Source organism: Denticeps clupeoides, chromosome 9, assembly GCF_900700375.1.
Source record: "Denticeps clupeoides chromosome 9, fDenClu1.1, whole genome shotgun sequence".
NCBI lineage: Eukaryota > Metazoa > Chordata > Actinopteri > Clupeiformes > Denticipitidae > Denticeps > Denticeps clupeoides.
In genome coordinates this window covers 5,466,122-5,489,541 of record NC_041715.1, presented here as the reverse complement: position 1 = coordinate 5,489,541, position 23,420 = coordinate 5,466,122, and the positions used below count along the sequence as shown (strand labels likewise).

Sequence of the window (23,420 nt, the reverse complement as noted above, 5' to 3'; positions counted from 1 at the left end):
AGTAGAAAGATTGGTCTCTTCATTTGAATTAGCAATAGAAAAATGTCTTCTGCTCTCTCTCCTAGTTGTAAAACCAAGGTGCACCCTGATGACCTGCCCAACACCAGCGTGGTCATTGTTTTCCACAATGAGGCGTGGAGCACTCTGCTGCGGACCGTCCACAGCGTCATCAGCCGCTCCCCTCGCCACCTTCTTGTGGAGATCCTGCTGGTGGACGATGCCAGTGAGAGAGGTACATCAGAAATTCATATCTCACAATCTCTACGCTTACAGGGCACTGGGACGGGAAATACAATGTTCTTTAACCCACTTCTGTTGTCAGCACAACCCACATTCTATCTAACATTTACATTTCACAGCATTTACCAGACACCATTATCCAGAGCGACTTACAATCAGTAGTTACAGGGACAGTCCCCCTGGAGACACTCAGGTTTAAGTGTCTTGCTCAAGGACACAACGATGCTAAGCAGGATTTGAACCTGAGATTTTGTGGTCTTCTGGTTAATAGGCAAGTGTGTTAGATTTACCCACAATGCCTTAAATTCTTTACAAGCCATATTCATTAATAAAAAGACATTTAAAAGAAATTGCTTTTATCTCCTGGTTATATTTGTCTATTATGAAAATTTTGATCCAGACTTCCTGAAAAAGAAGCTGGAGGACTATGTGCGCAACCTGGGAGGTGCCGGTCCGGATCCTGCGGATGGAGCAGCGCTCCGGGCTGATCCGGGCACGGCTGCGGGGGGCTGCCGCCACGCGAGGGCAGGTCATAACCTTTCTGGATGCCCACTGCGAGTGCACCGTGGGCTGGCTGGAGCCGCTGCTGGCCAGGATCAAAGAGGACCGGTGAGGAGAGAAGCTGATATCAATATCATACACAAAAAGTATATAGTCTGTCATCTTATGGCTGCCAAATGCAAGTGATACCCTTTTGAGTGAGATTTTTGGTTGTTTCTTCATGCGTCTGTGATGCAAACACATTAATTTTTTTTTTGAATTATAGTTGTTAATCGGTTGATAGCAAACGAAGACGTTCCTGATTAATACGCTTTGGGTAAAGAAATGTTTTATGAATTAAATTGGCATTTGCAATTATGAATTAAATTAGTTAAATTGGCAGTCATCTATATTACGGTCAGTGTTAGGGCAGAATATTGGTAAAATGTAAAAATTAATAATAAATATTAAAAAACGATTTAAAAAAATTGATATTGGAATATGAAAATAGCATTATGCACTATTCAAACTCTTGCATTTTCAATTAACTTTTACATTCACTTAATGTTTCATTTATTAATGCTTGTGAGAAAACATAGGCACGCAGTCCCCGCCCAGCTAAGGGTGTCAGTGTCACGATGGGGGATGGAGGCGCAAGTTTTTAATAAAATCAGAGGTTAAATCTGCAGAACAGCAGAAGAGACAGAAACTAAAAAAAGTGGGTTTGAGGTAAACAAAATAAATCAAACAGACCGGACAGATTCTCCCATTCCACAGGTGGAGGACAGGTCAGCTGGACAGTAGATCCGGCAGGGAAGGGATCACGGGTGAGTCCTTATATGCACCTGGTGGTGCTGGGTTTAGCAGGTGCAGGTGCTGATGGGATTTTTGGAGCCGTGTGAGGAGAGTGGTGAGCACGAACGGGGCAGACAGGCCGAGGACGCGACAGTCAGCTTGGGATGATGTATGCCATTGTAATTCTTGTAGTGTATCATGTTTGGACATGGATGCACTCTCCCTCTCTCTCTCTCTCTCTCTCTCTCTCTGTGTGTGTGGGGGCAATTGGCTCTTGTCAGTTCTGCCTGCCAGTCGCAGACATCTGTGTTCGGAACACTATTTGCGATCTAAACAAGCACATGTAATTTTAGCGGACACTCATTCCGAGCACCGCGGCAACAACGGTGACAGCTGTATGTGTATGTGTGTGTGTGAGAGAGAGAGAGAGACAGAGTCTGTGTGTGTGTTTTACATGCAGAACTACTCGTCTTCTCCACGGCCTTGTCGCATCGGAAGGTGAAATGTGACAGCTTGTTTTTCCACTATAGCATCTAACACATCATTACAGATCATCAGCTGAACAGACTGTAGCTATTATGATTCACTTGTTGATGGTCACTTCAAAAAAGCGGAAAAATAACGAGGCTTAAAAATGACACTTCGTTTGGCAGGGGACTCGTTCATTTTTTGCCCAAAGGCTTGCAAGGACTTCTCAGTTCGTACGATGGCAAAGCTTCTGTCTCCTCACCACTGACAAAGCATCTCATGCAGAGTGTCAGAATGGCTTTATATCAACCCACACACGTATACTGGTTTACTTTAATGTAACCCCAGTCGTCTCCATTTCTGCAGTGGCGTGCGTCAAGCGTGCAATTTGATTCTCCCACGCCCTTGCCAATCAATTTCAAAAATAGAAGCAGGGCTAAAAAAAAAGATGTGTATATATTATCCAGAAAACATCTCAATCAATCAAAACTGTCCATTGGAGCTCTGCGAAAGTCTTACGCCCCCGGGGTTTTTTTCAAAAACAAAACGGATTTTCTCCGAACGGGCTTGTGCACCCACCAATCAAGGCCTAAGAAGGTCTCAAAAAAAGAGAACATGACATCTATTCTGACTCTTTTAACCTCGTTTTCCATTAAAGAATGTGATCATTAGCAGACAATTGCCCCAACGTGATTTTTTCTTTTTAGACCAACTGGTTAAATCCACGCAGATCGTAGCTCTGCTGCTGGAATGATGCTTACGACGGGCCCGCATCGATCGCTGCCGCTCAGGCGCCGGGGCGGGGCCTCAACCGAGGGCCCGTTTGTGGTTGTAGTTTCTGTTGTGGAGTTAAACGGCTGCTGTAATTGGGAGCGACAACACCACGGGTAAAAAGGCTCCGTAATGAATAGAGGAGCTGCGCTAGGGCCGGAACACGGCGGTCAGCACTCTGCGTTGTCACCGTGATTGATTAATTTTGGGGAGAGGCTCGGCACAAGCAGTTTACAGAAGATCAAGCATTATTAAGAAAACACAGATAAATGCCGAAGCACAAACATCAATCATTCATGCATGCATTACAAAGAATGAATGAAAAGAAATGCATAGACATGAACGACATTTGAACAAAGCTGTCCAGTCTGACAGAGGAAATGTCAATCTTCTTTTAAGCAACGTTGATACTGTTGCCATTTCTGCTGTATATATTTCGATTGGAGATGGATATTCTTGTAATAATGTAACTGCCCCATCGTGACCAAAACACCCAATCCCATGACTCTTGCAGGAAGTCGGTGGTGTGCCCCATAATCGACGTCATCAGCGACGAGACGTTCGAGTACATGGCCGGCTCGGACATGACGTACGGGGGCTTCAACTGGAAGCTGAACTTCAGGTGGTACCCGGTCCCTCAGAGGGAGATGGACCGACGTAAGGGGGACCGGACCCTCCCCGTCAGGTACGCCGCGCTGCACACAGGGGCTTTGTGACGCCGAACGGATAATCAGAAGCCGCACGTTTCTGAATCACTTCCTCAGGGGACGCAGCTTCTAAAGCTGTGACTGTCCTGGAGGACCGCATGGAGATGAGAGATGCTTAGTCACAGCTGCTCAAAAAAGATCTCTGCATTTTGGGGTGATGGTGGCAAGTTGTTCCTTGCGCTGCCATGACAACTGGGAGTCTTCTGAGACATGAAGGAATGGATTACTCTGATCATCTGCCTGATAAACTTGGACAGTGCTGGGTTAAGAGGGACAAATTCCATAATGTTTCAACTTTATATTAACACCATTATTTCTCACATTATGTTGAGGGGTGAGAACTGTATGAACGTAAATGACATTTGAGGCGAGATTAAGATATAAATTTGAAATGAAATCAGCTCTTTCTACTGGCAAACGAGATATTTGAATTTTAGGATTATTAAACAAAAACACTGAACACACTGAAGCGGTTGGTGCCAAAATTTTTGCAATTAATTTTGCATAAAATCTAAAACATTGTACACTGTGCGTAATGAACTCCATGTGTTTAAAGATGTCACTTGCCAAAATGTCACTTGCCCATATGGTTCTCACCCCTCAATATTAAAATCGCATATTTATTGGCCGAGTTAGACCTATTGTTGTGGCATAAAGGAGGAGAAGGTAAAGGAGGAGGCACAACATCATGAGGTTTTTTTAGACACACACTGAGTACACTGAAAACACAAAGCAAACGGATCAGACAGCGTATGTAATGCACGACATAGGAGCGAGGGAACATACCGACCTAATTACTCAATCCAATAGGAACAGCACCTGTAATTCGGATAATTACTCAACTAAATTGGCCAATGATGATATCTAATGGTGTAGTTTCATCATACCATTGTTATTTCTGACATGGTGTTGTTATTGGCTGAGAGGCAAATCTCTTGTGTTTTATAACATGGAATGTAAAACTTTAGTGTCCTTATGTCATATCTATTCTAAACATTGTTGTCTTTTCCCCCCTTTCACTCTTTTCACAGCACTTTGCAATTTAAGCTTCTCTATGTCTGGACATCTTTCATAATTAAGCACATTTTATCAGTACAGCCACCTACAGGCCAGGAGTTGCTGTGTTTTGGTCTGTAGAAAGTGAAACTAAACTCTTTGCCTTCATTATTTTACCTTATTATTATGTTTTATGTTTTATCATGTTTATCATCTTGTTAACATCCAGTGGGGTGAGATCGTGGAACCTAGAGAACGATGCATACATGATGATGCAACTTGCATAAGATCAACCTGACGTTATGATCAGCGCGCTGCATGGCTAAATATTTCATATGCTCCTGTCATCCGTGTATTGTAGACCGAAGGAAGAAACTGAGGAAAAAAAAAACAGCACCCTGCTCCTGGGAACACATCTATTCATGTGTTTTGCCCAGTCGATTTATTGAAACCCCACATCAATTTCTTCTGTACATTCTTCTGAGCGAAAAAAGTCGAAAGTCGCCCCCGGTCACGAATCCTCGCAGGCATTCGTGAAAAGCCTTTCCTATCTGGCCCGGTGATGCCGGGGAGTGAGGAGAGGGCCCTGAGGTAATTGGTAATGGCTTTGCTGTAAACAAGGTTAAACTGCAATCTGCATCCAGACCTGCTGTGTGTGCCGCACTGCAGGATTTTCATTTTTCTCTAAAGCAAAGAGCAAAATAAATATAGAAATGAAGACCACGTGTAGACCAATATGATTTTTTTTAGGAATGCAGTAGAGTTTTACTTCAATGCCATTAATCTTGTTGGCTGTCAGTGGACTGTGACCCGTTTTAATGATGTCCTTGACGTCTTAATCGTGTCCAGCATCTGAAGCAACCAATCGCTGGGCAGAACATAAATCTAAAATTTAGTGATGATTGGAGGAAAAAAAAAATAAGATCGTCACCAGGACCATTCCTTTTGTGATTTGCTTGTCTTTGGGAGGATATAAAGATGTCACACGAGTCTGAAGTAATGAAGAAGTCGTCGAGATTGCATCAACGTGGACAGGCCCCACGCCAATCTTTTTTTCTTTTTTTTTTCACAATAAGACAGCCGGCGAAGGCTTGACATGATTGATCACGGCGGCGCTGTAGAATTACCATTTTCTGTCCATCAAGCAGAAAAAGGATGAGAGGCAGCAAGTCTGTTCTGGCTGCTGATGCAGTAACCCTGGCCAGGAGGGCTGCACCCTCTGTCCTTATTCTGTGGCCTGTCGATTAACGCGAACGCATGGCAGTCATGCTTTAGCCACGCTTTACCCGTAATAATGAGTCACGGTCGCAAGCGTGAAGGAAATACAGGAGCCACTTCTTCTTTTTTTTTACAAACCTGATAAAGACTATTTTTAAAAAAATATTATTATTTAAAATTATTATATTGAGGAGACATTTATTTTGGACAAATGAAAGCTTGTGATCAGCTCCTTCTACTAACAAAAGGATACAAATAAATTTTCAGTTTAGACTTATTAAACAGAAACCATATGACTTGGGACACTAAATTTGAAATGTAAAAATTAAGAATAAATTAGGAATAAAATGAAAAATATTGGGGTGGCAATAGCTAGGTGAGTAAAGCACTCGCCTACTAACCAGAAGATCACTACCATCTACTTACTACCATTCCTGACACTTAACCCCGAGTGTCTCCAGGGGGACTGTCCCTATAACTACTGATTGTAAGGCGCTCTGGATAAAAAAATGGACCAAGATCTTGGTTAAATATTATTTTAAATATTAAACAAACTTGTATTCAGCTGTTAATAGACAATGTAATCATTAAATAACTTTAGAATATTCTAGACTTATGATAAGTGTAGGGCTCACCTGACTGAAACAGTCTCAGTGGGCTCCAGACTAACTTTCACTGTTCTGCACATGACTGTAAACAGGAATGAAGGTGCAGGTAAAACTGCCAGGGTGCCAGTAATAATTCATTATTCTGTGGTTTCAACAACAACATGTCATCTTCACAATATCCAAAATATCTCAACTTTATACAGTTCATTTAAACCAGATCCTTTTCATGCAGAACCAATCATGTAAATTTTAAGCCTCTTCAAAGATCATTTTTACACATGTATGCCTGTGAATATCTAGCATTGCTTTATTTCTCAAGCAAAATTAGACAATATTTGGTTGGTCGTTGATCATTGCATAAGCCAAATATGCAGTTACAGTGCATACCTTGTGGAGTCTTGTATTTCTAATTACATTATTGTAGTAATGAATTAATAATTTTCCCTCAGAACTCCCACTATGGCTGGCGGCCTGTTCTCCATTGACCGGACGTACTTTGAGGAAATTGGCACCTACGATCCAGGAATGGATATTTGGGGAGGAGAGAATCTGGAAATGTCTTTCCGAGTGAGTGTCAAATGAGGATTAAAAGACCACCATTCATTTACATATAATTGTGTTAACGACGATGTTATGCAAACTGTCTTCTGCTTGATAAGATCATTCGGGGTCAGTTCTGTTGGCTTAAATGTGCTGCTCAGTGATGCGGCGATCGTTGTAGGGTCTTTAACTTATGATTGGTTTTTTGTCAGGCTGAGGCCTGTTCTGGCTGCCGCACAAAGCAAGAAAAACCTCCGAGTGAAAAGTGACGATTGACTCTGTACCTGTGTCTTCCGCAGATTTGGCAGTGCGGGGGCTCTCTGGAGATCGTCACATGTTCACACGTGGGCCACGTGTTCCGCAAGGCCACGCCGTACAGCTTCCCGGGCGGCACGGGCCAAGTCATCAACAAGAACAACAGGCGCTTGGCCGAGGTGTGGATGGACGAGTTCAAAGATTTCTTCTACATCATATCACCAGGTACGACGCTCTCTCTCTCTCTCTCTCTCTCTCCTCCCTCTGGCACAGTCGCAGGCGAGGCCATCTGGCAAAGTCGCCTGGAGGTGGCCGTGCACGTTGTTCACTTGCAGAATGAAATGAACATGTATGAATTAACTTCACGAGTTCCGAAATCTCCTTTAATTGCCTTCGTTTTCGTTCGGCCCTATGTTTCGCGGGAGCACAGTCCATTCCAATTACCGGAGCAGGCCGGCTCCTTTTGAATTATTTACCTAATTAATTTAGTTCTGAGAAGCCATCTGAATTATGAATACAAATATGAATACTCCCATGCAGCCTGGTTGTGTGTACATCAAGGCACACACACACACACACACACACACACACACACAGCATCTGCAGTGTGATGCTGTCATTTTGTGCAGCCCCTATGTCGTGGTAATTTGGCTACGCACGATGCAGATTCGGCTATAAATAATGTGGCGGGTGATTTACATCTCTTAGTGTGTCGACGCTGGAGACCGAAGCCAATAATTACGTTTGGGCTTAACCGGCTTTTTGGCTGAGAATGCAGATCTCATGACCTCGGCTGGTTCCTGCAGTACGCCCAGTCGGCTCATCTGCGCTCGTCCTTGCTTCTCGGGAAAGGGTTCCACGGCAGCGTTACTCCACTAGAAGGAACCGTTCCCCCGTTTCGTGTTTTCACGTTGCCCGTCAGTCCGCCTCACGCCCCCTCCAGATCCCCACTGTCAGGTTTCCATACAGCGCGGTTTTCCAGATAGGCAGGAAACGCGACCCTACCCCCCCACCCCCACCCCCACCCCCCCGAGCGCTCCAGTCCATTATGTTTTATTCATGGAGAGTATTGTATTAAGCTTCCCTCAAGATGAGCAGGCGCTTTTATGAGCTAGGCAGCTATCTTGGTCCCCACAGCCCACTCTGCCGGCCACTTTGTTTTACGTGCCGAGTCATGTGATTCGCCCGTCCCTTTACTACTTCCCATCAGGCCGTAGTGTACTTCCATGCTGCCCGTCCATGCGCCTCTTTAACCCAGGCAGTTTGCGGATTAAATGGGCCGATGGCTGCCAAGGGGAGGACTAGTGTTAAATTTGCCATTTCATTTCATCTTATTGCCAGTTGTAGTCTAGTTTAGTGTCGTAGTCACAGAAAAGAGTCAAGAGTCAGTTTTTATTTTATTGCATGCAATACCACTACTTCTTAACGAAAAAAAATCAAAAGACAGCTTTGCGTTTTGTTTGGTTTAGTTCATGTCTGCATTACATTAAATCATGACAAGTTTTAACATTTCGAGATAATTGCACAAATGAACAATTTTATGGGAATGTTTATAATATATATATTTCTGGACGAATTTTAGTTTGGCCTGAGAGCCAGATGGACTGATGCATGTCCTGGATCGTGTTGAGGCAATGGAGAAATGATGATCGTGTTGAAGCAGTCATCCCTAGACTGGAGATTTGGCCCGTGTCCCTAAGAAGTCCCCGTTGCTGAAAAAGACAATAAAATATTTCAGCTGAGACCAAGCTCGAACTGGCAGGGATCTCGTGGGGGACATGGTTCGAGCCATTTATCATCTAAATAAGTACCAGTCCGGGGACGTTTAGCACCTAAACAACTTTATTGTTCTCCCTTTACGCTCTTAATGCAATTTGGCATTCGTACAGCCCACCCTCTGTCATATTGAATCACTTTTTGTTGTTAAATATACGCCTTAACAAAATTTGTAGATGTTGTCCTCTAACTAGGTTTATGAATGCAATTATTCAAAGTGAGTAATAACAAAAAAAATGACAAATTAAAAGAATGTGAAGTTATTGTCATTGTGATACACAGCACACAGTGCACACAGTGAAATGTGTCCTCTGCATCTAACCCATCTCCCCTAGTGAGCAGTGGGCAGCCATGACAGGCGCCCAGGGAGCAGTGTGTGGGGACGGTGCTTTGCTCAGTGGCACCTCAGTGGCACCTTGGCGGACCGGGACCGGCTCACACCACAGTTTGAGCTGTAGTCACAGCACTTGTAATGATCGGGGCAGGCGATGGTAAATGCATGCTGCTCCATATTCCTCTGCGGCTTCGAACCTCTGGTTCACCTTGTACCTCATCCCCGCGCTTTCATCTTTTGAACGTACGCCGGTAGGTGTTTCGGTTTCTCTGTAAACTCGTTCGTAGACTCGCCTCGATTGTGTACATCTGCAGTGTGTCACGACATTCCCAGCGGAATCCCGGCACCCGCGGCGACAGATATGGTCTTATCAGGAGGCATTTGAGAAATTTCTTGCATTGTAGCCTTTTCAAGGCTTGAGCTGAAAATCACCTCTCTCTGCCAGTGCACAGCAGTGGGCGAGTTGGTGCCCTTCCATCTTACAAATGCTGCATGTCTGGAAGTCAGGACAGGGGAGAGGGCCTGACATTGAATCAACGGCAAACGAGTCATATCTTCACAGAGGTTTTTCATTTCGCATTTCGGTCGTAGCTGAAACAATAAGACAGGACGCAGAGCTGGAGGTGGCCGAGTTAAAGATGCAGAGGTTCAGGATTAGACTGCGCAACTGCATTAGAGGAACAGTTATGGCTGGATGTTGCAAAGATTGCATGTAGAGGATGCATGTAGAGTATGTTGGGTGAAGGATGCTACCAGCTACCAGGGAAGAGGTGAGAGAGGACATGCAGGTGGGGAAGAGCAAGATGCAGGGGACGGGGAGAAATGGAGGCGGCTGGAGAAGAAGGTCGTAGCTGAAACATCTCTTTAAATAAGTAGGAATTGCAGTATTGCTAAAATAATTGTGAAAAAGTTAACAGTTGTACATTTAGAATCCTGTTTTAGAGCCTCTGATTGTCAAATATTTTTTGTGCCTCTGGATGCATCATGAAGTGCATTTGCTGTAATATGTCTCACAATTAGAAATGTAATGATCTCACCACACTTACAGACCATTAGCATGAATAGGCTTTGGCTGAACTGACCATTCATGTATTTTTTTAAATGCATCGTATTTCAAACCAAATTGAATTGAACTTCTGACATGGAGGAAAAGCAAACTAGAAAGCTCTCTGAATAACCCAGAAATAACTGTTTCTGACTAGTCGCGATGGACAGGCAACCTCTAGTGTCCGGTGTTGGCTATTGCAGGTTGTAGAAGCCATCACATACTTTTCCCCCCGCTTGACAGAGTTGCAGGCTTTGGGATTTTGCAGCTCGAGCTGTTCATCAGGTCGGCTGCAGGTTTATATACACCTTCTGATCTCCCTCTCTGTGAGTAAGTGGAACCCAGCAGGGGAGGGCGGCTGGGGGCGTCGGCCGTTTGGAGTGGGCTGGGCAATTCGGTGCTGCAATATGAGCTTTTCCAGTGTCCCGAGCTTCCGGTGGCCCCGGCGCGACGCCCTAATATCTTTGGAGAAAAATGCAGACGGGCGTGAGCGCTGCGTTATTCATTCATGGGCAGGTTGGGGTAATCAAACACGGAGACTGATGGCGAGGGGAGACAGGCGGGCCGCATCTCCCTTTGGCAGTTTCCGAATGGCTTAATCCCCTTCCCACGCGCTCTGCACGTTCAGATACCGTGCCAGGCAGCAGAAATGGGGCTGGATGCATAACCAAATACTCCAGAATTTCACAGTGGCACAGGAAGTGTGTAGCTGTTGAAGTTTTTTAGAATTTGAAAAATGCGTGACATTCAGACTCTTTGGAACATTCTCTTGTTATGCTGGAGAATATAGCTGGAGCTCTTATATCACAGTATGTGTTCCCTTTTTGGTAAGTGTCTTGCCCAGGGACACAATGGATGGGTCTGGACCTTTGTGGTCTGGTTCAGAGACGAGTGTCACACCCACTACCACCCATCAGGCATTGTGCAAACGATCAAATTAAAAGGAGTGTTTACATTCTTGGTTTATTATTTGAACAAATTATTTTATGTCACTTGTAAAACTTCCATGGTACCAGCTGGTGTCCAAGGTGTTTCCGTGACCCAAGTTATAACTGTTCTGTCACTTATGTCTCACAAATATGCAAATGAAGATGAATGATGGGCTACATACCTCTAAACTAGTGCTGCAAACGAATTAAAGATAAAAAAAAATGCAGGCATATATGCTTTGTAAAGTTTTTCTTTCCTACAGGGGTGATGCGCGTGGATTATGGTGACGTCTCGTCCCGTAAGACTCTGCGGGAGTCCCTGCACTGCAAACCCTTCTCCTGGTACCTGGAGAACATCTACCCTGACTCCCAGATCCCCAGGAGATACTACTCCCTCGGAGAGGTACTACTGAGACTCCATGCCAGATCTCACGCGGGTTCAGGTGGTCACATCGCAGAGGCGTATGTCCAGGTTTGCTGGAGAGAGGGGGCCGGGGTACAGAGGACCGGCATGATTTGGAGGGGGTTGATGCGTCTTCCTGAATGAGGTTGTAATACCCAAACCAGATTCTGCTGAAACGCCAGGATCTTAACAGACTGCAGCGTTACTGCAGTAAAATCTGGCCAGGGCCTTCTCTTCATTCATTTGCCCAGCCGCCACACCCCGGTCTCCCTCGCCTTCTCTCTCTGTGCGCAGTCACTTTTTCACCACCAAGTCCATTAGGTTTCATATTATTGAATTATGAAAGCACCCATCACACGATAATAATTGGGCCACATGAAACATGGCCTCTGCCTGGCTCTTCGGTGTGTATTAATTATATATTAGATGGCTCATTGGATTGGGGTACCATTAAATAGGAATTTGAGGATTTCGGAGGAATCCCTCAAAGAGCCGCAGAAGCGTGGGGGACCCTTGTTAAGCCATTTGTATTCACAAACAACAGGTTCCCCATTATGGGGACTTTCAATGTAACTCAGTGGTGGTAACGAGTCGGAAATGGCACATTCCATCGGGTAGGAAATGTCCGGTTACGTGCAACGTAACACGTTGGGGTGTTCTCTTTTCACCGTGTCGTATGGAAATGGGACTGGGGATGGCAGGGATGCAGATTTAAAATGGTGTGTCCTTTGCAGATCAGAAACGTGGAGACCAACCAGTGCATGGACAACATGGGGCGAAAAGAGAATGAGAAAGTGGGATTCTTCAACTGTCATGGGATGGGCGGAAATCAGGTAGGAAAAGGGTGGAACCTTTCAGACCATGTCTTTTGAAGTAGAATAAAAGTTCAATAAAAGTCAATAAGTTCATTGTTGTAGCTGTCAGAATGCTTTAAAATCCAAATTTTCTCAAATGGAAACCTTCTTGGATAGTGACAGAACTGCAGATGTTTATTTTGTTGTTTTGTTCAAGAGGGTGCTGTGAGACAATAATTAAATCAATACCGTGCCCATGAAAACTTTTCTGATGAAAAAAAATCTCACATTTCAAAACAGAAACCACTGCATTTTGAATCCATACAGAAAATTTGTACTGCATAAACATTCTAACATCAAAACAGATTTAAAGCTTAAAAACACAATTATGTAATTACTCAAATATATAACTAAGCATGTTGTTATTATTAGAACATTGTATATAAAGTGCAAAACATAGACACAGGAGACTAGGCCTAAACTGAGGCTATGATCTTTTAAGGTCTATTTGAAAATGTTATATAAAAACTGCAGCGTCTGTGTTGTTGTTCTTCAGACAACTTCAAACTGAAAACAGCACTTTTGAAGTTGTGAAAATGCCGCCATTTTCTTCTGTAGGTTTTTTCCTACACTGCGGATAAGGAGATCAGGACCGACGACCTCTGCCTGGACGTCTCTCGTCTGAACGGGCCAGTGGTCATGCTTAAATGTCACCACATGAAGGGAAACCAGATGTTTGAATATGATGCAGAGGTAAGCTGACCGAGTTCAAAGGAAAGTCACGGCAGCAAGGTTACAGCGCCTCGCTGCTTCTAATTCTCTCAGATCTCACTGTATTAAGTGAAGCCACAACCTCAAACGCACTGCTAATGCACACAGTGAATACTGTACTAATGTGAATAAACTTACTTTGGACTAATAACCTTTAACACTTTCACAATAAGGCTAGGTGGGTTGCAGATGAGGATGTTCATTGCCATGATGTCTGTATCTGCCCTTATTAATAGTGGAGTGAGGCTTCGCCCCTGAACGGCAATAAATGTCTGATTTCTGCCACTAGGTGGCGCCACATAACAGCATTCAATGGCTCACACTTGTTCGTTAGCATGCATCAGATTTTAAGGAGCATCAAACAGTGATTTCTTGATGAACTTCATTGTATATTTCCCTTTTGTTCAGTATGTTGGCAAGTGGGATTATGATTTTGAGGTAAGCTTTACTGTGTGACGTGACTTTCTTCACTTCCGCGGCCGCACTTCTGCCGCACTTCTGTATCTCTGTTCTGTGTTAGCCATGGCCTGTGTAGTTTGGTAGTTTTAGTATTAAGGGATAAATAGTAAGAAAATGACATATTATTAGTCCCTTAATATTAAAAGAATGAGTGTGTGACTGTGAATTTAAATGTTTGTTTTAGATATTGTTTTATATGCATTTTTATTATGCATATTGATGGGTTAGTTTAAATATCTAAAAATATTTAGCTACTACAGGAAAGTAAAGCAAAGAAACAGACATATTTCTCGTAATGCACTGCATTCCATTCCCTATATGAAACATGAAATTTAAAGGATTTTTTAAAGTATCGTTTGATTTAGGAAATATTTTTTACTAAGATTTGTGAATGACTCTTTGCGGAGGCATGACTTCGGCCTTAAGCAGGTGAACTAGCGATTGTATTCCATTAACATTCCTCATTTGAGCCTCATTGAGCCAAAGGCTCCAGAAGGCTGGCCTACTTCCTGATTGTGAAATGGCTATATTTAGTGGCTAAAGTGACACATCCAATGCCTGGAAATGGTAGCAGTGTAGCTGGGCCAGTTACTGACCATTAGAGTTGCTGGGGTAGCCGAATGTTGGCTGTAGAAATGAAAGGAAAAAACCTCCATATCTCGCAATTTCCACGGCGCAGAAGCACACCTTCCTCCACATCATTACCCAGTCGTGCCTGACCATCAGTCGGCTAGAGGACGGAACCTACGGCCCCACGGTGGAGTACTGCGACAACAGCCCTCTGCAGACATGGGTGCTACGGAACTACAGCCGGATGGAAGTGATCAAGAAGGTCTATTACAGTCCCACCGACTACTTCCTATAGCCGCCGCTGCCGGGTCAGTACCGTAGGCTACAGCATGACTGCAGCAGAGTACCAGTGTGGTGGGTTAGTTGTGTAGTTGTGACATCTTTTAGATAGCTGTGGCTGCTAGCTGTAGCTGTGAAGCTGTAGTTCTTTTTTTATTTACAAGAACCATCCATTTTCTTTACAGATAATTCAGCAATACAATAAAACTGGGTTGCCAGGTCTGCCAAAGCAGTTGATTGGGCTTTAATTTTCCATTAAGGTGTCAGATATTTATTGATGTTAAATAAATAAATACATAAATAAATATTGCAGACATTTATAAAAAAAACTACTGACCCTGTGGCTATTAAAAAGATTTGGAAAAGGGGTCACTCATTTGGGGCAATGTCTGCGGGATCAGGTCACTTGTTTCGGGTTCGTTTCTATAGACCTGTTTATTTCCTGGCCAAAGATCTGGCAACCCTTGACAGATTGTCCAGTACCATGTTAGAATGAAAAAGTAGGCCCTGAAGATGCCCGAAGATCTCTAACATAGTGGCCATCCCATTGCAGAAACGAGCACACAGAACTCAAGTTCCCAGCCATTCAGTACCTATTAAGGATGACCTTTTGGAATGGAAGGATGGAAGAACGAGGGGGGGGGCAATATGAGACGCGTGGTGACAGGCGTGGATGCAGCATCCATACATGCAACTATCTGCCAGACCTTTTCTTCAAATTAAATCTCATTTGACATTTTATTCTATTACGTAAATATTTTATTTTGATATGATAATTTGTTGGCTGCCGTGCACACGCGGGGGCGTCCGTTCAGCTGCCTGTTCCATGTTTTTTTTATTATTATTATTTTTAGCTGTGTTATTAGTGAGGCAGATTGAAGCGGGCTTTGCCTTTGTTTACCAGCTCTTTTTGAAGTGATCCCTCATTGTGCCCGCGTTTTTTCATGACACCCACAGAGGTGTCGCGGGCTCGCCAGCTGCAGGCCTCTCTCCGTCATTGTCCACCGGCTGAATTTCAATGATGCTTCTTCTCTTTTTCCAAATGAGATCTGACCTGATCTGTGTCCAAGCGACGTCACTTGTCTGTTATTTTTCAGGCCCGGTGTGCTTCAGATCAGAATGAGCCTGAGCACTGGTTTCCCGTAGCATCCACATCGTCATCCACAAACCTCACCATCATTAACAGAAATGGGTATATATGGATCATGTACAGGCTGAACTGATCCCCAGATGGCGTAAAAGTGACAGACGACACATTTCAGTAGTAATTATTTAAAGCAACATATTTTGAACAGTTGGATTCATCTGGTATATTTTCCGAACATATTTGGGTTTTGTTACAACTATAAAGAAGTTAAAAAAAAATGTGCTTTCAAAAGTAATTCATAGTTTGTTGACAGTGTCTAGAAACAGGCATGTTTTTGTTTGAATTATGTTATTAAGCATTGTTGTGACAAATATCTAACATTAAATTATCATTGCCTTAGATGAAATTCTAAATTCTTTTTTGTTTAGGCGTAATATGTCACCAGAATTGCGTAAAATGAAAGATGACATATTTCATTAGTATTTTAAGCAAGAGTTTGGTTTCATTCCCATCATTGGCAGTAATGACCAAAAAAATCCTGAAAAAAAAAAGTTCCCTGTGCCAGTGGCTGCACGCAAGCCCAAAGCATGATCCATCCACGTTTAATAGTTGGAGACATGTTCTCCTCTTGGGACTCGGTGTTTGTGTTCTCTCCACACATTTGTGACCAAAGTTCTATTGTGACTTCAGGTGTCCACAGGAGTTGATTCCTAAATGTATCGACCAGATTTTTGTGTGTACAATTTTTTTGTGGGCTAAATGTGCTGATTTAATAATTAATCAGCACATTTGTACTGGGGTTGTAGCATAGTAGCATCTTTCTGAAGAAATGTATATCTTTGTAAGTTTGACTATTACTCTCACTGTAAACTCCATCCAATACAGTACAGTATTGGCAGGTCCTCATTATCTGCTCCCAGACTAGTTATTTCCTACAATGTCTGAAAACGGGCGAAACCGCATAAATCACCGCATTGTCCAGAACTCAGCGCATGCAGTCAAAAGCAATAGTTTCTAGCAGCATACCCTCTAAAACTTTTATTGTTCATATTTTGAGCAATTGGGATGATATGGGGTATTTTGAGCTTCATATTTGGGCTTCGTTACAACTGTAAAGATATTCAAAATCAATATTGCTTTTAAAAATTATACATAATTTTTTAACAGTGTATAGAAACAGGCCTGTTTTTTATTAAAATTATGGTATTAAGCATTGTTGTGACAATTCGCCAAAGTAAAATAGCATTGCCATAGAATTTAGATGATATTCTCAATTCTTTTTTGTTTGCATGTTCCTGGGAAATCACTGGAGGATAAAAAAAATTGCATTTGGATTTGAGCTGTAGAGTTGTCCACTGTACAGCTGTACTGTTCTCACTGTGCGGTCAGAGGCTATCGATCAGAGGCATGTAAATGTCCGTCTTCTCCGCTGGCCTGCGCATTGACAGCGCAAATTAGCCGGTCATTAGGAGAGTCCTGTGCATGTCAGCAAGTTCCCTGTGCTCCATGGTGACAGGGACAGATAAGTGTTCTTCAGCAAGGACGGATTGCTAGAGACCATATTGGTTTAATTAGCAGGTCCCAGCTGTGCACACACACACACACACACACACACACACAAAGGCAGGGAGCACACAGCTTGATTTTTTTATGGCCTCTGGAGAGCAACAGAAAAATGATTGGTGTCCTCCACTGCCCCACGCATCTAATATTTTCATTAATTACAGACTTGTAAATACGTCACATGCACAGACATCAGTAAAGTCAATAGCAAAGTGTTTTTCTGTGATGGCAGCATTTCACACTCTTGTCTTCTCTCCACCACCTTCAATTAGATAACGGGGATGGTTTCCAACAGTCCTGACGGTTCATGCTGAACACTTTCTCGTCAATTCACTCATGTTAATGAGCATCTCATCAAGCAGCTTTTGATGATGACAATAGTGAACTAAGCAAACATGAAGGTAAAAAGAGTCGACTCCGAAAAAAAAACAGATTCATCAAAAATACTTCACTTTCTTCTGATACAACAAATACTAAATATGCTTCTTGCATTATATTATTCAAAATGGACTGTATGTACTGCATGTAAAGCATGTCAACTTTGAAAACAGTGAGAAAAATCAGTTATCTTACACATACAGAGTCAAGGCGATTTGCAGAGACTTTTTTGTTGTTTTTCAAGATTTTCTGGCTTGTTAAGGTTTAATTTTTTTGCAGTGCATCACATGTGAGAACGTGTGAGAACAATGTGTGATTGGGCCTATAACGAACACTATAACGATTGTTGTGGACGGTAGCTTGACATGTCTGTCCATTCACTGTATGGGACTGTATTCCCATTTTAGGCCCACAAATAATGGCATATGTAGGAGAGTTTCTGTGTGTGTGTGTGTGTGTGTGCGTGCTCTCACATATGTGTGTGAAACCCGCTCAATTAAGCTGGGCAAGCTCCTCCATAAGCCACTGACCACCTCAGATATGCCCAGCTCTGCGCTCATTATCTCCAACATCCTCTGTCAACACGGCCAACACAAACAGACCATTCTGCACTCGGAACATTTTTCCATTTTGACCACATAGCCGCTCTCTCTCTCTCTCTCTCTCTCTCTCGCTGTAATCAGGAAAGGGTCATGGACTCCAGGGAATCGCAGCCGGTAAAGATACTCACGCTGTATTACATTTCACAGCCTTTGTCTCTCTTCAGGCGGCACCCTTTGATGGGCTCTTTTAATTATTGCCAGAGAGCACGTGTGATTAGCAGTGATCCTTAAACTTTTGGGCTCTGGCCCTCGTTATGAGCCACTTAATTAACGAGTGGAAATGGAATGGCCGCAGTACATTGCTGTTCCACTGCTTTTGAGCGTGCATGGGCGGTGAGTGAGTGATTGCGCTCCTTCAAAACCCATTACAATAACAATCACTGTCTGACAGATTTTGGGGAAGAACGCCTCTGTGGGCTTTTCTTTTGTGGCTGGGAGCCATGCAGGATCATGGGCAACTTTCGAAATTCTGCCTAATTTAGAACCCAATCATTGTCTCCACTTTCTTTCTTCCAACTAGAAGAAGAAGTCTTTCATTTCTGTGATGATGTTTCCTCAAGAGTTCCACAACAGTGTTACTTCTTGGATCCTTATACCTTTTGGGCTGTCAATATGATAAGCACAAACGTTTATTTACCCTCATTTGTGCATCATTGGTCATTTTAACAAATTCCAGGAATCACAAGGTATTGCCATGCTGCATTGAGAATAAAAAAAAAGCTTAGACGGTTGGATCTGGAATTTGTCCCCTTATGATGTCATGCTTTGAGAAACCTGATGCAGAGATTTTCCCACCCATTTCTCCTAAAAAACTCCACCAACTGTCATGGCTTCCAAACGAGTGAAGCATTGCAGTTGCTAGGTGATTGGATGTGAAAACGAGCACAAATGTTTATTTCCATCATGCGAGACTCAGTGGGACCAATGGGTTCATTTTATTTTTTCTCGAAAAATGTCCACATGACTTCTTGTCCGCACCAAACATTGTGGTACGTGAATGCCTGCTCACTTCTATAGGCCACTCTCCTCCTTTCTTGCATCTTTCTACCTCATTCGCCTTTAAAGCTTCACATAGTTATGGTGGGGCAGTGGTGGCCTAGTGGGTAAGAAAGCGGACCTGTAAGGTTGCCGGTTTGAATCCCAAACCTCCAAGGTGCCACTGAGGTGCCACTGAGCAAAGCACCGTCCCCGCACACTGCTCCCCGAGCGCCTGTCATGGCTGCCCACTGCTCACCAAGGGTGATGGTTTAAAAGCAGAGGACACATTTCGTTGTGTCACCGTGTGCTGTGTTTCACAATGACAATCACTTCACTTTTTCACTTTTTACTTTCACTTACACACTGCGTCCTGGGGAAATCTCATTGTGGGACTGGCTGTAATTGTGCACCAAGGCTGAATTCCGGAAAGAGACTTCAGATACCGTATGAGGGAATCAATAAGGCCAATATAAAAGCAAAAGTAATAATAGTATTAGGGGACCTTTAATAATGCATTTTTGTCTTAATCACATAGCTTTACTGAATTTACATAGGGATTTATTCAGCATGAAAGTAAACAATAACCAGAATTTAAAAATTTCAACACCATGGCAAGGGTGAGCCCTTTGACTTTGTATGTCCTTAAGCCATCAGATCTCGCCTGATTAACCTCTTCACTTATTGACCTCCACTTCACCACAGATGTGTTCAGTAGTTTGTTCAGGCCCTATTTTACATAGATGCGAACCTGTCAGAAGTAAGAGGAAAAGACAATGTTGCTGTGTGTTCCAGAGCCATGTTTGCACTTCCACACATAGTGTTTGCACTATAAAGAAGAAAGACAGCTAAAAGGGAATAAAGACATTTTGAACCATAAAACATTTATGAGCAGAATGGGGTTCAGTGGGAAGCATCTCTTAACAGGAATAGGAGGTTGAGAATCCTAGTTTGTTTCTCCCCAATTTGCAATGCATTGATTTTAATTTTATATACTATGAAGATGATGAGGCTGATGATGAATATTGTAAGGTATCTGATAACGCATGTTATGAAGGACCTCTGTCTGGCTTGTTCTGTATAAGACCCTGCTTTGCCTTGCACACTAACCCTAACTCCAAGTTTGACTTTGACTTCCTACAGCGCTTGACCCTCCTGCATGTGAACAGCAACCAGTGCCTGGACATGCCCTCTGAAGAGGACAAGATGGTGCCCACGCTGAGAGACTGTAATGGCAGCCGGTCACAGCAGTGGATTCTGAGGAACATGACTCTGAGCGTGTGACCTAACCTGACCTCCGACCTCTGACTTCTAAGGCCAGTGCCTGGCCAGGGCCTGTAGCCCTGAACATTCCAGGCCATTCTGACCACGTAACCCATGCATCTCCATTAGCGCACTGCTCTACGCAGGACCAAGACGCAGCCATAAAGCAGGAACTTAAGGGACCCTGCCACGATGCCGCATGGCCCCCAGCCAACACAAAACTCACACATGTAGCCTTTCTGAAACCCAAAGCAGGGCTACATTTCCCATAGTGCTTAGCTCAGATGTACATATCGAGATGACTTTGCACACTTATGTACATATCGCTAAATGCTAACGTGACATGGCAAGCACCCCATCACTTCCGACTCTTGCTCGTTCATATCTGTACTTGTCAGATCTATATCAGTGTTATGGTTATTATTATCTGACGTATATTCATAATTTATGGGGCTTGCGGCAAAAAAAAAAAAGAAGAGAAGTGGACCTATCCGAATGAGCGAACCCAGAATCAATAATCGGTACAGGAATCGTATCAGTTTGCACTGAGCTCTATAAATGGACCACACTTAAACGTTTCTGTACGGGGGCTCTGTAGAGTATTGGCTTGCCTTAAGGAGAGTTATAAATAAGGTTTTGCTTTGAAGGAGATGTGAAAATGGCCTCCCGGCTGTAGACACGACTGTGTTATATCATTATATCGCCACCATTGTGTTTCCTTTCTTTTGCACGGGAATCAACCCTCTGGCATTTTTATACTCAGTGCAACATGATAAGCAGATAATGATAATGCCCTCTTTGGAGGAATGTTGATATGGGTGCTTATTACCTGCACCAGCAGGCATAGTGGAACACGTTATAACATTCATTGTTGTCTTCGTGTTGTCCTCTCATAAATCTTTTTATTTCTAACAGCTATTGATTGAGATTTAACAGCAAATTATGTTTAATACATATTGAAATTAATGACTCACCGCTTAAATTTCTGAGAGCTGTACTTTTCCTAAATCGAGCATTTGGAAAGAAAAAAAATGTAAATAATTCAGAGCAGACTTTTGGAACACGACTGTGTGTATATATCTATACATATATATACAAAACCGAATATTTTTCTAAACACAACTTGAAAGCCCTGGTGAAATTTATAGAGTAGAATTATGCTTAATATCATTATTGTTGTCCGTTGTTATTATTAGGTACACTATCTTTATGTTTACCCCATGATAGTTGAAAACCTTCAGACTACCTAAAGAATATCGGCTAGTGTTCAGATGCCCATTTTCCCATGAGTCAGCATTCATAAGATAAAAACAATTATTGGTTTTGTGTTCGTTACGAAACAAAAATCTTGTTAAAATGAGATTATAATTGAGATAGATATTGGTAATGGAGTGAAAAGAAAACTGGCAAATCTGCTTAGGGCTGATTCAATTCGGCCCTTAACCGCAACTGACCCCTTATCTGATAATTTATGAATATTTGTTGTATGTCACAGAGGCTGGTCACAAAGTGGCTCTTATGAGATTTTAAGTGCATGGTAAAATATTGTAGACTGCCTTTCAACCTAAAGAAAAGAAAAACATCTCTGTAACTTTGTAATAGTATTGAAGTGATGTTACCTGTTTGTACATTTTTGTAAGAAAAGTCCGCGTCGAATCAGAATTTTACCGTGCATATTCAAAAATATGATTAAATCACATAAGTTGTGAACAACAAACACATCATTGTGGTTATTTCTTAGTCTGCTGAGAACCATATGAAGGAGGCTACGTTATCAAATTCCTCAGACATCCTTGTTTTCGGTGAAACCTGTGCTCAGTCTTGCCTAAACCGACTTGTGACTATCTAGTCTACCGAGACTGCAACCCTTGAAGCTCCCACCCAATCATGGATCCTTGATCCTTTCTAGGTAGGATGGATCCTCCAACCCCAAGGCAAAACAGTGGAACAGTCTCGGGTCTGTGCAAAGGATGTGGGAGTGCCGAGGAGACATTTTTTTTTTAAATCATACAGGATCCTGTATTTTCTGGATTTGATGATGCGGCATCCTTGAAATTGGACCTGGTGAGGATCCTTTAAACTCCCAGGATCTTCCTGCTCTGCCCACACCTGCTCTTCTGCCCCAAGGTTCCCCATAGAATCAAGAAAGAACCCATCCGTCCATCTAACCGCAGTGTCTTGCTTGGGTTGCTGGTTCCACTTGGTGTATTCAACACTCAAGTCAACAAAGCAATGTAACTGGTCATCTTTGGGGTGAAGCTGCTGGAGGTAATGATTAGAAGTTCAACATCATTTACGTTCCTTCGCTCCATTGACTTATATCAAAAACTGCGTTTGCCTCTAATAAAAGCACAAAGCGCAGGTTTCCTTTCCTACTGCCTTGCTTCTCAGCCGCGGCACAAAGCGATTCGGATCCTGTTGCCAGGGCTACTGGCGCCTGAATTGCATTTTCCGCTGAGTTTCTTTGCTGAGAGCCACATTTTATCCCAGGAAGTGAATTTTTAGAACGGCTCTCGGTGGCTTTAAATAATTGTGATTCTGTAATCATGCTTTCAGCCTCGAATCACGTTTTTTGTTTTTTACTCATTTGCAGGTACCTTGATTTGATTTATGTAATCAGTGCCAAGGATCTTAGATGTAACCACATGGCAGGGAAGGAAGCAGGAATGCAGTCTATTCAAACACACACACACACACACACACACACATCTTTCCTCACTCAAAGGGTTATTTTACACCAATTAAATTGGGATGAATTTGCCTACTGGATGGTTTTAACGTTCTACTTTAATTGCATTGCATCCTCTGCCTTTTAGAGTATTGTGTGTCTGTGTATGTGTATCTATTTATATTTTTTAATAAACAAGGCACCCACTCCAGTGTTAATTAATGGTGGGTGGTGGTGGGTGCATTCTCACTCCTCCTGAATTTGCGCTCCAGCAGTTCGGCACTGTGGGGACCCCCAGCCCAGCGAGCCCTGGGCTTGGTCGTCGTAGGAACACACACATACATACTGTATATCCACACTGCACAAAATCTGCCAGGCCATTACCAGCCAGGTGGCAGTTTTAAAATCTCGCCCCAATGGCGTTCTTATCAGATGCGGGCCGCTTC

At 43.0% G+C, this 23,420-nt stretch overlaps 1 pseudogene; it reads left to right on the top strand.

Moving 5' to 3' along the window:
- Positions 1–20,297, top strand: part of LOC114796404 (polypeptide N-acetylgalactosaminyltransferase 13-like) — a 33,496-nt pseudogene extending 13,199 nt beyond the window's left edge.
- The last annotated feature ends 3,123 nt before the right edge of the window (positions 20,298–23,420 follow it).